The following is a 17,113-nucleotide window of genomic DNA, read 5'->3' as shown; positions in this document are numbered from 1 at the left end:
TATCCTTCTGTTTGTGATGCCTAAATATCAATCTTTGTACTAGTTTAGAGCATGATAAGAACCCAAATAGCATTATCCTTCCTGGACTATAGCATGTTTTTTAGTTCTTGAGTTTTACTAATTTGGGCCATGTATCACATATCCTTAGCCCCAAAATTCAACTTGAAATGAAAAATGGAAATTTATGATGTATGTGTGTATATAAAAAGAGGAAGCTAAGGCAAATATTCTAAAAGCTTGTATGGATCAGAAAATTATATTACTTGCTATATGATCAGGATCACAAACTGAGAAAGGATGCCCATATATTAAAAAAAAATTTCTGCTCGGGGCTCCTGGGTGGCTCCATCAGTGAAGCATCTGCCTTCGGCTCCAGTCATGATCTCAGGAGCCTCCGCTGGGCTTCCTGCTCAGTGGCAAGTCTGCTTCTCCTTCTCTCCCTGGGATCTCTCTTGCTCTCCACTCTTTCTCAAAAAAAAAAAAAAAAAAAAAAAAAAAATTTAAAAATTGGAAAGAAAAAAGATATGTTTAAAAAGTTGAGAAATAGTATAAAATGATTATGAAAATAAAGCTCAAGCAATAAGGCAAGCAGTTTTTATCCTGGATAAGACTAGCTCTTTGAGTCTCGGAACTGAAGGACCATCTGGAAATAGAGTTGACTTGAGGATGGAGATGGAGCTGCAGTGGGGAAACCGAACAGCACCACCTGCTTCCTCTGTCCCTTGCTCCTCTGCCAATCAATATTAATCTGTCTCCTCCAGTGACCTTCCTCGTTGTCAGTCTCAGTTTAACTTTTTAAATACTCTAAGTTTGGAAGATAAATCCAAGAGAAATTTGACCTCTTGCCCCTATGTAGTTTCCATTCTCAGTTCCTGCGAACCTGAAAGCCCTCTCTTATTTCTCTTTGTCAAGGATAAGGCTTGTAGAAAGCTGTATATACATGCTTATTACCAGCAACAGATTTACACAGAGAGGAAATTATAAGTAGATAGAGTTGCTGTAGAGTTCAGCTTTGTCTGAATTAGAAATAAATCATATTTGTATAATCTAGTCTTAGCTAGTTCTGTTTATTCAGCCAAGTTATTTCCTGCACAGAATCTGCCTTTGCCTGGCAGTTGGGATCTTTTTTTTTTTTTTTTTCTTGCTTCAAATTGCTTCTCATTACATTTATTTTGAAGTGCCACCACACGCAGCTGGTGGTTGATTTACTTTCAGTCCACCTAATCTCACCCATAGTGTTCATCTTAAGCAAGCAGGTTCTTACACATCTGTTGATTTCCTCATCATGCTTTCTCTAATGAATCATGTAGTATCATTAGACTTTACAGGGTTCATTTCCTCACCTTTACAGAAATAATTTATTATTAAGGGTGATTTAATGGAAAAAGAACTATATTGTATGTGGAGGCACTGTGGTTATTTTCATTGTGTCTCCTCTCTACCCAACCAAGTGACTTTACCTGTCATGTTAACCTCATCAAATGAAATGAAGGAGTAGGATTATATCAGTTGTTCTCAATCCTGGGTGCATATTGGAAGCATATTTGGGGAACTCCAAAAATACTACTGCTTGGCCACACTAGACAAGCTAAGTCAGATTCCTTTGAGATAAGACCCAGGCATTGGCATTTTATTAAAAGCTCAGCCAGGGTTAGAAACCACTGGATGAATGATTTTCGTGGGTCTTTCCAACTTTATGATTCCCTTCTTCTGATCCTTACTGACTTGGACTCCTTCTACCTAATCTTTATGGACAGTACAGGAAGAGGAGAGCTCGCTTGATTAGCAGCCGTCGTGTGACATTTTAACCACACTGAGTTGTGAAAAGTAAGTGCAGTAAAGAGTTTGCACCCTGAATCTCAAGATTTTCTAAAAAGAGTTAATTTTTGTTTCCATAATGTAAAAAAATACTCTCTATATACTAAGTGCTAAATGAACAGTTAAGGTGCCTTTCCTGGTATCTTGCTTGAGGGGGACCTTCAAGAAAACCAGGGATTTGGAGAGGTTTGCCGGAGGCGCAGTGGTAGCGGAGAGAACGCTGCCTACCCCAGACTGAGGTACAGGACAGGAAGAATTTTTTTGAATCCTGTGCCGGCACTGTGGGAACAAGTATTTAGAGAAGGGGGTGGATGCTGGAGGGTCAGAGAATGGGTAAGATGAGGTGCCTTCTGAGAAGTGCAAGGAGTTCAATATAACGTGGACAGCTTGGGATGAGAGAGATGGAAAGGCTATGGGGGAGCGCATTGTGAAGACCTTCTTTGAACTTCATCCATATAATTAATTTTCTCTGCTCACTTCCCTAGAGCTTAAAGGAATCACTCAACCTCTCTCCACTACTATGATGTTAGATGTTTTCAGAGATTTATACTATTATATTTAAATAAAACAATAAACCTCTTGGAAAAAAAAAACTCAAAACATGTTTACAGGGGAAATTTCTGGTTTGGTAGTACCTTTATTCACTTTGCAAGATTTTTAAAATTTTTATTCATTCTTCCTTGACCCAGTATCATTATTGCATTAGATTTTATTTCCTTATCTTACTATAATTCCTCAGTTCTTATTCTGGTAACTATTTGGCTAAATAACAAATTGTTTTTCTTCACAGACATCCTTCTTATAGTGGAACAAGGGTGATTTCCTACACAAACATATTTCAGACTAAACTGCATAACCCTTGTGCTCGCTTTGGCAGCACATATACTAAACTGCATAACCCTTAATGACCATATCTGCCTTTTTCATCACCCTATAATTTAATTCTCTCCCCTTCTCCTAGCCTCTTCTATAACTAAAAAAAAAAAAAAAAATCTTTTATGAAGGTGTCCATCACTTTTTAAGCTCATATTGATTTCTGCTTCCCCTGGAATTTGTGGTACTTGATTTTAAAATAATTTTTAAATCAAAGTACCCCAGATTGTTTTGTATTATTTTCTCTTTTATTAATTTTTACTATCTACATGATAGCAATATAAATAATGATTAGAATATTGAGCCACATTAGCCAAGAAAACCTTAGAGAAATAAAGAAACTCATGTCATTAGCAATTATAATATGTTAAAAGGCTCAATAAATAAACTTGTATGGTATTGATATTAGAAATGACTTATAGATCAGTAAAATAGAATGAACAGTGCATGAGCATGTCTAAGCATAATTTTTCCCCATTTTAAAAATTTAAATTCAATTGATTAACATATAATATACTATTGGGTTCAGAGATACAGGCCTGAGATTCATCAGTCTTATGGAACACCCAGTGCTCTTTACACCACACGCCCCCTTAATGCTCATCTCCCTGTTACTCCATCCCTTTACCCCCCTCCCCTCCTGCAACCCTCAGTTTGTTTCCTATGATTAAGAGTCTGTTATGGTTTGTCTCCCTCTCTGGTTTCATCTTGTTTTATTTTTTCCTCTTTTCCCCTAGGGTCCTCTGTTTTGTTTCTTAAATTCCACTTCTCAGTGAAATCATATGATAGTTGTTTTCTCTGATTGACTTATTTTGCTCAGCATAATACCCTCTAGTTCCATCCATGTCACTGCAAATGGCTGTCTCAGCATATTTAATGATAATTCAAATTTGGTGTGGATCAGTAGACTGGTATCTAAAAGGCCTTTGACAGGAAAGCCTGCATGGTTCAGTCAGTTGGTCATCAACCTTCAGCTCAGGTCACCATCCTAGGGTCCTGGGATCTAGTTCCCTATGGCTCCCTGCTCAGTGGGGACCCTGCTTCTCCCTCTCCTGCCCTGCCTGTTCTGCCAACAGCGCTCTCTGCTTCTGCTCTTTCTCTCTCTGACAGATAAATAAATAAAGTCTTTAAAAATTTTTTTTTTAAAGGCCTTTGACAAATCTTGTACTCATATCTTAAAAGTTCTGAAAAATCCAAGGTTTTTTTAAAAAGATTTTATTTATTTATCTGTCAGAGAGAGAAACTGAGTACAATCAGGGGGAGCGGCAGGTAGAGGGAGAAGCAGGCTCCCTTCTGAGCAAGGAGCCCAATGCGGGCCTCAGTCCCAGGACCCTGGGATGATGACCTGAGCGGAAGGCAGATGCTTAACTGACTGTGCCAACCAGGTGTAACCCCCCCCTTTTAAAAAATATTTTATTTATTTGAGAGAGAAAGTGATCGAGAGAGAGAGCACAAGCTGGAGAAGAGGCAGAAGGAAAGAGAGAAGCAAGCTCCCCTCTAAGCAGGAAGCCTGATGCAAGTTTCGATCCAGGACTCTAAGATCATGACCTGAAATGAAGGCAGATGCTTAACCGACTGCGCCACTAAGCTCTTCACTGAGAAGAAAATAAAATTCTTCTTTAATTAAGGAAAAAGAAAGAAAAAAGGGAAACAAATATACCAATAAGAAACGCAAGCCATCAGTGTAATAGGAAAATAGAAGACTTCTTTTTTTTTTTTAAGATTTTATTTATTTTTTTGAGAGAGAGAATGAGAGAGGGAGAGAGAGAAAGCATGAGGGGAGGAGGGTCAGAGGGAGAAGCAGACTCCCCGCTGAGCAGAAACCCTCATGCGGGTCTCTAACCTGGGACTCCAGGATCATGACCTGAGCCTAAGGCAGTTGCTTAATGGACTGAGCCACCCAGATGCCCCAAAGGTAAGACTTCTTTGACATTAAAATTTTCTTTTCTTTCTTTTTTTTTTTTTTTTATTATGTTTAGTCAGCCACCATATACTACATCATTAGTTTTTGATGTAGTGTTCAGAGATTCATTTGTTGGGTATAAAACCCAGTGCTCATCACTACGGGTGCCGTCCTTAATACGCATCATCCTGCTACCACATCCCCCCACCCCCTCCATTCCGAAACCTTCAGTTTGTTTCCTGGAGTCCAGAGTTTCTCCTGATTTGTCTCCCTCTCTGATTTCTTCCCCTTCAGTTTTCCCTCCCTTCCCCCACGGTCTTCTGTGCTATTTCTTATGTTCTGTATATGAGTGAAACCATTGATAATTGTCTTTCTCTGCTCGGCTTATTTTACTTAGCATAATCTCCTACAGTTCCATCCATGTCAGTGCAAATGGTGGATATCCATCCTTTTTGATGGCCCAGTCACATTCCATTATATATATGTACCAGTTCTTTTTTCCATTCATCTGTTGAAGGGCATCTCAGCTCCTTCCACAGTTTGGCTGTTGTGGGCATTGCTGCTATGAACATTAGGGTACATGTATCCCTTCTTTTTATTACATCTGTATCTTTGGGGTAAATACCTAGTAGTGCAATTGGTGGGTCTAGGGTAGCTCTATTTTCAACTTTTTGAGGAATCTCTATACTCTTCCAAAGTGGCCATACCAGCTTGTATTCCCTCCAACAGTGTAAGAGGGTCCTCTTTCTCCGCATCCTTACTAACATTTGTTGTTTTCTGCCTTGTTAATTTTTTGCCATTCTAACTGATATAAGATGGTATCTTATTGTGGTTTTGATTTGTATTTCTCTGGTAGCAAGTGATGTTGAACACTTTTTCATGTGTCTGTTAGTCATTTGTATGTCTTCTTTGGAGAAGTGTCTGTTCATGACTTCTGCCCGTTTATTGACTGGTTTATTTGTTTTTTGGGTGTTGAATTTGAGAAGTTCTTTATAGATCTTGGATACCAGTCCTTTATCTGCAATGTCATTTGCAAGTATCCTCTCTCATTCCATGGTTTGCCTCTTAGTTTTGTTGACTGTTTCCTTTGCTGTGCAGAGCTTTTTATCCTTTTTTTTTTTTTTAATTTATTTATCAGAAAGAGAGGGGGAGAGAGCGAGCACAGGCAGACAGAATGGCAGGCAGAGGCAGAGGGAGAAGCAGGCTCCCTGCCGAGCAAGGAGCCCGATGTGGGACTCGATCCGAGGACTCTGGGATCATGACCTGAGCCGAAGGCAGCTGCCCAACCAACTGAGCCACCCAGGCGTCCCAGAGCTTTTTATCTTGATGAAGTCCTAAAGTTCACATTGACATTAAAATTTTATATGCATGTATATACACAACGTATTAAAGCCAACATCATTTTTAATGGAAGCTTAGTAATTTTTATCATGACAGATGAAGAATTCTATCATCACTAGTATACTCCCTGTTCGTACTGACTAATATAATTACATATGAGAAAGTACTAAGTGGTATATATTTGAAAGAAGGTGACACAACAGTCATTATGGGCAGATAATAATGTATTAAGAGAAACAGATAAGTAAGAGAATATTATTACAACAATGAGATAGATTAGTAAGGTGGTTGATTTCACCCAAAAATGTACACAAATCAATCATTTTCTTATATATAAAGAATAGTTGGGTAGATAATGTGGTGGTAAGGACTTACAAACTGTAGTAGCAGCAAAGAGGAAGATACTTACAAATAAAACTGACAAAAAATTTGCAGAAACTCGTTGAAGTAAAGTTACTACTCTTGGGAGATTCAGCAGAAAAAGATTGGAAGAAATAGTCTGATGAACTTCTGGAGTTGGGCAAGACATGATATCCCCAAAGGGCATTTTCAAAATGAGATGATTGCTGAGCTGTCTTCTAAGGAGAGAGAGTTTTCCTAACCAGAGGGCCTTTGTTTGACTGAGCATTAAACAAGTTTGAGGAAGCAAGCAGAGGTGAACCGGGCTGTTCGCAAGTCATTCCCTGTTTCAGCCCCCAATAGAGCTGATAATGAATAAGAATAGACATGTCCACTAGGGATTTTTCTCTAAGGATCTCTTTCCCATCTAACCTATGAAAACCCTATAGTTACATTCAGTAAGGTCTTTGCATGAAAAGACTTTTTTAAGAATAGGAGAGACCTGTGGTAGTCTGAAGCATGGAACAAATACAAAAGTGCTATTTGGACACTGTGTCTCATTGCCCCTGCCCACTTCTCCCTCCAAATTAGGGGACATCTGAACTCTGGGTTACCTTGAGAAAGTATCTGCAATAGTTTTGACAAAGTTCTAATAACCTATATAGTAAGAGTGGCCTTCCAATTCAGTTAGGAAGAGACAAATCAGAAAAGGGTAAAGGCAATTCAAATAATGAAAGATACAGATGCTCAATAAGCATATAGAGAGCACACAACTTTACTCATAAAGTAAAGCACATTAAAAGTAGTGAAATACAAATTATCACCTCTCTGATTGGAAACACCTCTATATTTTTCATTTTTCTGAAAGCGATTTCCAGATGATGGCAGACTTGTGAGAAAAAGAGATATCATTCGCTGATGACGGCATATGAATTAGCACTCTTCTTTACAGGGTGACTTAGAATTTTATTTATTTAAACACTAACATGGATAGATAGATAATAGGTAAATAAACATTACTTTTGATCTATCAATTACAGTTCTGAGAAATTACCCTAAAGTTTAATCAGAAAAACATATGTAGAAGGAGGTTCATATAGAATTGCTTATGATTATAAAAGTCAGAAAAAACTCCATCAACCATACAGTATTTGCTAAATAACTTATGGTATAATCACATTAAAGAATACTATGCTCCCTTGGGGCACTTGGGTGGCTCAGTGGGTTAAAGCCTCTGTCTTCGGCTCAGATCATGATCCCAGGGTCTTGGGATCGAGCCCCACATCGGGCTCTCTGCTCGGCAGGGAGCCTGCTTCCTCCTCTCTTTCTCTCTGCCTGCCTCTCTACCTACTTGTGATCTCTGTCAAATAAATAAATAAAATCTTAAAAAAAAAGAATACTATGCTCCCATTAGCAGTGATGTAGTAGATACTTAATTACTGTCCTGGTGAGTTATAATTTTTTGTTAAGTAATAAAGGCAATTTGTACAACAAAATATAATTTATGATATCATTTGGCTAAGAAAGATTTGTCTATATGTCTATGTCATGATCTCAGGGCCTGGGATCGAGCCCTGCATCGGTATCTCTGCTCAGCAGGGAGCCTGCTTCCCCCTCTCTCTCTGCCCTGCCTTTCTGCCTGCTTGTGATCTCTGTCTGTCAAATAAATAAATAAGAATCCATATGTAGTATGTGTTTACAAACACATAGTCTAAATGTTTACATGTTTAGGAAGTGAAATTGTGAGGTATCTTTTTTTTAAGATTTTATTTATTTATTAGAGAGAGAGAGAGAGAAAGCATGAGAGGAGAGAGGTCAGTGGGAGAAGCAGACTCCCTGCTGAGCGGGGAGCCCCATGTTGGACTCGATCCCGAGACTGCGGGATCATGAAGGCAGTCGCTTAACCAACTGAGCCACTCAGGCGCCCAATTGTGAGGTATCTTTTTGTTTCTTTTAAGATTTTATTTATTTATTTGACAGAGATCACAAGTAGGCAGAGAGGCAGGCAGAGAGAGAAGAAGGGAAGCAGGCTCCCTACTGAGCAGAGAGCAGGATGCAGGGCTCCATCCAAGGACCCTGGGATCATGATCTGAGCCAAAGGCAGAGGCTTTACCCCATTGAGCCACCCAGGCGCCCCAACTGTGAGGTATCTTAATGATTTTTATGCTTCTCTAATGTATCCTATTTTTATATGAAGTAAATATAAAGAAAGAAAGATTCATAGCCCTATCAGATCTTTGAATATTTTACTAATCCCTGGAAAATCATTTTTATGTTCTTAATTCATTCTAGTTCATAACTTTAAACCCTATTCATTTAAAATGAAATAAGGGCATCTGGGTGGCTCAGTTCGTTGAGAATCTGCCTTCGTCTCGGGTCACGATACCAGGGTCCGGGGATCCATCGCTCTATCGGGCTCCCTGCTCAGGGGAGTCTGCTTCTCCCTCCCCCTCTGCTCTCCCCTCACCCGGGCTCATGCTCCCTCACTTTCTCTCTATCTCAAGTAAATAAATAAAATCTTAAAAAAAAAAAAAAAAGAAGAAGAAGAAGCAATAGCTTCTTTCTCTCTCCCTCAGGGAGCTTCGTCACTCCCTGTACTTCTTGGCAGAGAATAGCTAGCAGGAGGGTGTGTCAGTGTCTTTGGTGTTTAGAGGTAAGATCATTACTCTTTTGGCATCTGTTCCAATACAGTCGCCCGAAGCAACTCTTTTGAAACCAAGAACTTTGCCAGTGTGTGTCTGTGTTTAAGATTCCAAGAAGTGAGCTATTAAAACAATAAAAGAAGTGGTAGCTGACGGCTTCTGGGAAAATGTGTATATGCACTTTCAGACAGAATACCTGAAACCGAGCCAGTGGACAGACTATATAGACAATCGGACCATTTTTCTTGCTATTCTTCTATGTAATTTATAAGCCATACCAGTGTTTGTAGATACTCTTGCATTTAAACCCACATAAGATACTTTTTTTAAAAGTTTATTAATTTGAGAGAGTGGGGGAGAGGCAGAGGAGGAGGAAGAGAGAATCTTGAGGAGACTCCCCACTGAGCGGGGAGTCTGATGGGGGGGGGTCATGACCTGAGCTGAAATCAAGAGTTGTATACTTAACTGACCAGGCACCCTCTCAGTGCCCCTTAAAGCCTCAGTGGATTAAGCAACTGCCTTCAGCTCAGGTCATGATCCCAGGGTCCTGGGATGGAGCCCCACATCTGGCTCCCTTGCTCAGCGGGGAGCTTCTCCCTCTCCCTCTGCCTGCTACTCCCCCTGCTTGTGCTCTCTCTCCCTCTCTGTCAAATAAATACAAAATATTTTAAAAATCTTAAAAAAAAAAAACTTCTTAAGGTGCCTTTTGAAACGAGGATCAATGCTGTTGGGAATACGGGGGTTGAGAAAGGCAGAGCACTTGGGTCAGTTAGGCCGTTCTCTAGCCATCTAATTTGATGCTTTAAATATTAACACATTTTTAACCAACAAAGAAATTATGGGGTGGCCCTAGAAAGAGAAATCACTCAAACCTTAAATGTAGGTGACAGAGAAGAGGAAAGAATCTTACCAGTGAAATATCTTAGTAGCATCTGTGTCTTTTGAGGAACTATTAGTGTATAGTAGAATTTACACTATCAAAGGATGCAATTCCAGTAAATTTCTGTTCTCCCATGGGTGCACACTTGTGCAGATGATGATGGAGGAAGGATATGTTTGCTCCAATATGTGTTCCTTTGAAGCAGACTGTTCTTGGTAACATTAACCCTAAACTGCTAAAGAGCCTCACCACTTTCCAAATTTGTCAGTAAATTATTATTTTTTTTAAGTCTAGGGAACTACTGGGTGGCTCATTTGGTAAAGCATCTGACTGGTTTTGACTCAGGTCATGACCTCAGTGTTGTGAGATCAAGCCCCACCCTGGGCACCCTGCTCAATGGAAAGTCTGCTTGAGATTCTCTCTCTCTCTCTCTTTCCCTCCCTCTGCCCCTCCCCCTGCTCTGTCTGTCTCTCTCTCTCAAATGAATAGATAAAGTGTTTTGTGTTTTTTTTTTTTTAAATCTTTAAAAAATCTCGGGGCACCTGGGTGGCTCAGTGGGTTAAAGCCTCTGCCTTCAGCTCAGGTCATGATCCCAGGGTCCTGGGATCGAGTCCTGCATCAGGCTCTCTGCTCAGCAGGGAGCCTGCTTCCTCCTCTCTCTCTGCCTGCCTCTCTGCCTACTTGGGATCTCTCTCTGTCGAATAAATAAATAAAATCTTTAAAAAAAAAATCTTTAAAAAATCTCTAAAGAAAGTTAGCTAGTAAACTACTTGAGTATACCCCGCAGATCAAATAATTTGCCACACTGACTGGATACTAGGTTCAGCGTAGGAATTCTAGAGAGAGGATTATTAGGGAGGTAAGAATGCTTTTTACTGCCACTGAGGAAAAAACGCTGATTGCTACAAAAGTGTCTGAATATTTTAATATTTTTCTGCAAGTTTTATATTACTTATTTATGTACCCCCATTTCCTAAAGAGGAAGGAAGGAATAGACCCGAGTGATAAACTAGACAATGAGAGTGGTTTAGTGGGCCATGGTGTCTTGCCTTTGTGTTCCCATTTGCCAACTGTTAAGGAAATCACAGTGCACCGTGTATAAATAGGCACAGGTTCATTACTCAGCACTTTAGTCAGCGAATCACCATTCCTGGCATCTCTGCTGTGGCTGTTAGGAAACTCCAGAGGATTTATTGTGAATGAGATGGGCTGGGTACGCTGTCTCCTAGCTGGATTTTACCAGTTTGTCCACATTTTGAGGACTAGCCAAATGATTTTTTAAGATGCTCCTGGGCCATCCCAGTTTTCATAATGATTCTTGTTCTCCACAACTAGCTAAATTTATTTCATTATGATTTGTCAAGGGTTAACTAAAAGAAGGAGTAGCTGGGGACTAAGAGAGTAGGTCTAAAATGAAAGAGGGAAAAAAAATCATATATTTTGAATGGGTATAATTGGTGGCAAATTGGAGGCAAAGCGGCTCCAGAATGGAATGAAAAGAATAAAAATAGGAACACAGTTGGGTAGAGCGGAAAAAACATGCACAGTTAAAACAGATCAATGTGACTATGGCTCTTGAGCCCATTACGTTTCTAAAATTGAGAGCAATAAACATATTGAATGTTGTTTATTCTAGGGACCTTTCTTCAAAAGACAGAATTCTGATTCTCAAGGAGTGAACTGTCTTTATCCTCTGTCACAGTGTTTTTTATACACTGTCAGAAGAAGGATGCATCAAAAGATGGTAGAAGTGCTGTAATTCCCTACATGGTGGTGGTAAAGTTCAGTCGCGCTGACTAGAGCAGTGCCCTTCCAGATACTCAGATGTTCTCATAAAACAGCTGGCATTGCCTGAAAGGGAGGTATTGTTGGTAGGTAAGCCAACATCCTGGGGCCTGGGACTCTGCCAACATCTCATAGAACAAACATGCTGCTGATCCACTTGTGTTTATTTTCCCAGACAAAAATGATTGCAACACACTTCAGGGCCAACGCAAAATCCTTGCCTTTGTAATGTATTAACTTGCTCCCAACCTTCAGATGTTCAAAATTGTTAAAGTAAACAACAATATCCAACTTAAAAATATATAAAAATTTAGCTACAAACTCGGTTGGCCAAGAGGTTATTTGTGTATTACATTTGTAAAGTGATCACTGATTTTGTTTTGGGGGGGCATTTTTTGGGGGGTGTTGCTAAAGAAGAAAAATTATTCATATTTCTGTTATATATATATAAAATATAATTTTCTTTCATCAGGCAGCTCTGATTTAGTGGGACATGTACTAGATTAAATGTCAAAACATTTGGATACCAACTGTGGAGTCATTTAATCTCCTTGAACTTCAGTTCATTCATTTGTAAAATGAGGATAGTAATGTTTCCACTGACTACTACACAGGGTGATTAAAATGATTCAGTGAGATATTATACACGAAAGCAGTTATCACCTGCAAGGTATATAGGGGTCATCTTTGTTGTCCTTGCAACAAAAGCTGCTCCTGACTACTGGGGAGGCCAAGGAGACTATCCCTAGTTCTCTAGGACTCAGAGACTATCCCTGAGTTCTCTAGGACTCAGAGGCTAGAAGAAGAGAAGGGAGTGGCTCCTGAGTTGACAACTCCATTTTTTCATTAAAATTCAGAGAAAATAATTTTAAGGCGCCCCCCCCCCCCCCCCCAGTGAAACAAGAGTCCTTCCCTCAAAATGCTGAAAAAACTCTTCAAGCATTTAGGCTTTTCCTTTGTTCTGCTTTTTGATTTAGCCCTGTGTTGTCCAACACAGTAGTCACTAGTGACTTGAACACATGAAGTGTGAGATGTGTATAAGAGGAAAATACATGCCAGAATTTGAAGACAGTAGTCCAAAAAGACAAAAAGTAAAATATTTTATTTATATATTTTTATGTTAATTACATGGTATAATAATAGTATTTTAGATTATTGGGTTGGATAAAATATGTTAACATAGATTTTATCTGTTTTGATTATAAAATCTGGCTACTATAAAATATATAGTTATAAATATGGCTCATTTTTGTATTTCTCTTGTATAATATCACTCTAGACGATCACAGGGAAGGAGAGCTATTTCCTAATGGCCTTATTTACATGCCTCTTGCATTTCTCAGTCTCTGTCCACCCTAGTACAGGGCTCGCTTTCATTATCAGTCCAATTCTCAGGCAGCCAGTTCATTTGAGAAGTCGTACATGAAGAAACCAAAGAAAGATGAACAGGAGGGCCATTCCATCACCCTTACAGCACATGGCACAAAGCAAGCAGTCAGTTTCATCCCTTTCTAAATTCATCCATTCATGCACTCTGTGAGAATAGGAATGGAGACATTTAGCGGTATCATACCCTGAAGGGACAAAACAGAAGTGATTTCTCTCTTTTCACGCTTATGAGTTCTGAAAAGGAAGAAATACTCTGATTGAGCTTTATATTGTCTGTGTTCAAGTCATTTATTATAATCTTATTCTATAAGATGGTTATTTGCATGCATTTTTTATCTCCCTTCTGAAGGTCTAGATGCTTTGAAGTCAGGAAATGTATTTTACTTTATTTTATTTTTTTAAAGATTTTATTTATTTATTTGAGAGAGAGACAGTGAGAGAGAACATGAGCGAGGAGAAGGTCAGAGGGAGAAGCAGACTCCCCATGGAGCTGGGAGCCCGATGTGGGACTCGATCCCGGGACTCCAGGATCATGACCTGAGCCGAAGGCAGTCGTCCAACCAACTGAGCCACCCAGGTGTCCCAGGAAATGTATTTTAGATACCTTGCTTTGTACCTAACAGGTGCTCAGTAAATGTCATAAAATATTATGGGTAAAATAAATACTATAATCATTTCATTAATTTATCTTTCTGGTCAAAATTAAAATTTGAACCTAAAATACCATTTGGTGTTGATGATACATACATTTTTTAAAATGTGGCTTGTGGTGCTTTAAGATACATTGTGTTACCTTTTAACGGTTAAAAAAAAAATTCAGATTTTTAAAAATCACCTACAGAAGTAGTTTATTTGAGAGTGGATAAATTCTTACTAGATTAAGTCCTGGCTAATGAGAAAACATTTATTCCTAAAATGCAGTCTCCACCCACTTTGGTCATCTCAGCAACAAACTGATAAACCCTGTATGAAATACGAATAAAACAATAAGAGAAGAACAATGATCCCATTAACCTGGCAGATCTGGAATGAAAACTCAGCCCGGGAGTGGAGCAGGTTGGAGGTGGGAACAGCCAAACAGCCCAGTGAATACGCAGCAGGCTCCCAGCCCAGCAAACCCCCGGGGTCTGAGTGTGGAAGGGAGGGCTTGGGGGAGGGGCCCCGCTCGACTGCAGGGATCAAAGAGAAGCCGGGGAAACAGCCAGAGCGGTGGCTGCTCTTTGAGCAAAGATAATGGAATCCTCTCAGGGTGAAGAGAATGAACACACAGAGAGATTTAAAAACACAACAAACCCAGAGCTGATCTGATTCCTTTATTCCATACCCCGAACTCATCAGGCTTGTCCTCAATTCAAAATCACACCATATTGAATTACAGGGTTAGAAAAAAATAAAAGGGCATCCTGTTGAGTGTTTTTTCAACCGAAGGTTGCAACTCTTTAGGGTGGGGAATCAATTACTTGAGGGGAGATTTGCATTTAAAAAATGAAATAAGATAGAAAGTAGAGGATATGCACATACTAGGGATAAATACTGTTTGTGGAAATTTTGGTGCACGTGTGTGTGTGTGTGTGTGTGTGTGTGTGTGTGTCTTTATACAGATAAAACGTATTTCCTATGGGTCTCAGTCAAGCAAACTGTCAGCCTCAGTGAAAACTGATGTGGTCTACCCCCTAATTGAGGTATATAAAAATCAATTCTAGAAAATCAGATCTTCAGGAATAGTGATTTCATAAACTCTGAGACTAATCCTCACTCGGTGTATTCTTCCTGCATTCTACACATGTAGAAAATGTCACAGACTCAGTGCAGCCTTTAGACACAGTAAGTTCTTCAGATAAGAGTTCCAGGATCAGGCATTTCATTCTGATGAAGCTAATGATGTTTGTCAGGAACTGTGGGCAACCTTCCTTTAAAGCCCCTAATTAAGGAGCTGGGATGAAAAAAAAATGGTAATAGCATGTCTCAAACATGAAGCTGCTGCTTGGTTCCTATTCATTAGAGAGCCCACAAACTGTGGGCTCTATTTAAGGAAGGTCTGGGATGGTTTGAGGGAAAAATATCACAATCCCTCAAATGTTTCTCTTTAGTCCAATTCTGCTCTCAGCTTACTTATCTCGCCTCGACTTCTTGAAATTTTAGTCAAATTTGGTTTACAATCTGCTTCATGATTTAAAAGCAGACCAGAATGAATAGAGAAAGGACCAGACAGAGAAGAGAACAGAAACTGTTAAAAAGATTCTGGTAAAATGTGAAGGGGCTCCCCGATCCACTCAAGACAACAGCCAGTGACTGAGCGAAGCGATCGATTTCTAACTCTCCAGGAACTAAGCATCAAATTCAAGGCCAACTAAATGAAGGAAGGACCATTAACAACAGACTTCAGAATTTTCTGCAAAGCATGAAAGACAACAAGAGAATGGGGGGGGGGGGGCGGTGTAGAATCCCTAAAAGAAGCCTGAGTAAGGTTGTGTAGCAGTAAGAAGGCAGATCTCTTCCCACCCAGACACAAAAGGAAAGTACTGAAGGTTTTACAATGATGTGGCCACTAAAAATACCACTTAAAGATGGGCAAACTTCTTTATCGCCCCAAGAAATCAAAGTAAACCATCTGAAACCCAAGCTCTAGGAAATCGCACTGCTCAGATAAAGGACCCAAAGAGACAGTGAAACAGAGATCACTTTCAGAGAGCAGGAGGCTGCCTGGCTTAACCTCGAGCGGAACCTTTCCTTGGCGCTCAGCGCGGTGAAACAGACATTCTCTCAACTGTATCAGAGACATGGATTTTAGTTGTAATTATGGTCTGCTAATCTGGTGTAGCCTTAGTTGAGCAAACAGAATCAACACATTATCATTAGGATGGCAATCTAGCTTCTCTCTTGCGCAGGCCAGGGAGCGAAGACTATTATTGCCAACTTTGATTCTTATCTAACCTTTTTGGAGCCTCAAATGAAGTTTTTTTCTAGTTTCTCTAGGTGAAGAGATATGTGCCACCCTCTCATCTCACAGAGTTTGGAAAAACCACCAAAAGGCAATATTTACACATGCCATAACTGGGCGCTGAATGGCCATGGGTGAGTGTGTATCAGTCCGGCCTCTCTCCCGCACAGTGGGAAACTGGCAGAGAATGGGTCGCGTTCTCTGTTTTCCTGCCCTTTCTTCCTGGGCCCGTCCCTCCTCTCAGTTAACCTAGTCTGAAGCCTTAGGGTTGGGCTGTCGTATTTTAGATGCAGAGGAATATTTCTGGTTAAATCATTAGTTTCTCCTAATTCTGAACCTCTCATGGTGGGAATTTCAAGTTAGCTGAGGACCAATATTAGAAATAATGGGGCGCCTGGGTGGCTCAGTGGGTTAAGCCGCTGCCTTCGGCTCGGGTCATGATCTCGGGGTCCTGGGATCGAGCCCCGCATCGGGCTCTCTGCTCAGCGGGGAGCCTGCTTCCTCCTCTCTCTCTGCCTGCCTCTCTGCCTACTGTGATCTCTGTCTGTCAAATACATAAATAAAATCTTTAAAAAAAAAAAGAAAAAGAAAAAAGAAATAATTTGGAGCAAAAAGCCCAGCCGGTGGTTCCTTGAAATCATAACATAATAGCAACGTTTTCCTCACTCTGGAACCTCTTAATAAGCACTTGTCTTCTTCCTTCGTTCTCTTTCTCCCTTCATTCCTTCCTTCCTTTAAAAAAAAAACAAAACCAAACCTATTGTTTAGAGCAGTTTTAGGCTTACAACAAAATTGAGGGGGGGGGGTACAGAAATTTCTCAAATGCCTCCTGCCCCACACATGTACAGCCTCCCCCATTACCAGCATCACTCACCAGAATGGTTTGTGTGTGTGTTTTACTAAGGATAAACCTGCATTGACACATCATAGTCACCCAAAGTCTACAGGTTACCTTAGGGTTCACTCTTGGTGGTGTATATTCTAGCAGTTTGACAAATGTGTAATGATGTCCATCCGCCATTGTAATACGATACAACGTATTTTCCCGGCTCTAAAAATCCTCTGTGCTCTACCTCTTCATTTCTCTCCTTCCCCCACCCCCGGCAACCATGATCTTTTTATTGCCTCCATTTTGCCCTTTCCCAAATGTTGTATAGTTGGAATCGTACAGTATGGAGCCTTTTCAGATTGGCTTCTTCCTT

At 40.1% G+C, this 17,113-nt stretch overlaps 1 long non-coding RNA gene across 3 annotated transcripts in view; it reads left to right on the top strand.

Annotated features, from left to right (window-relative positions):
• The window catches only part of LOC116595979, a 105,142-nt gene that overhangs the window by 45,508 nt on the left and 42,521 nt on the right, over positions 1 to 17,113 (top strand). The gene's annotated exons all lie outside the window — the stretch shown is intronic.

The sequence above is a fragment of the Mustela erminea genome, chromosome 1 (genome assembly GCF_009829155.1).
Source record: "Mustela erminea isolate mMusErm1 chromosome 1, mMusErm1.Pri, whole genome shotgun sequence".
Classification (NCBI taxonomy): domain Eukaryota; kingdom Metazoa; phylum Chordata; class Mammalia; order Carnivora; family Mustelidae; genus Mustela; species Mustela erminea.
This window is presented reverse-complemented; position numbering and strand designations above follow the sequence as displayed.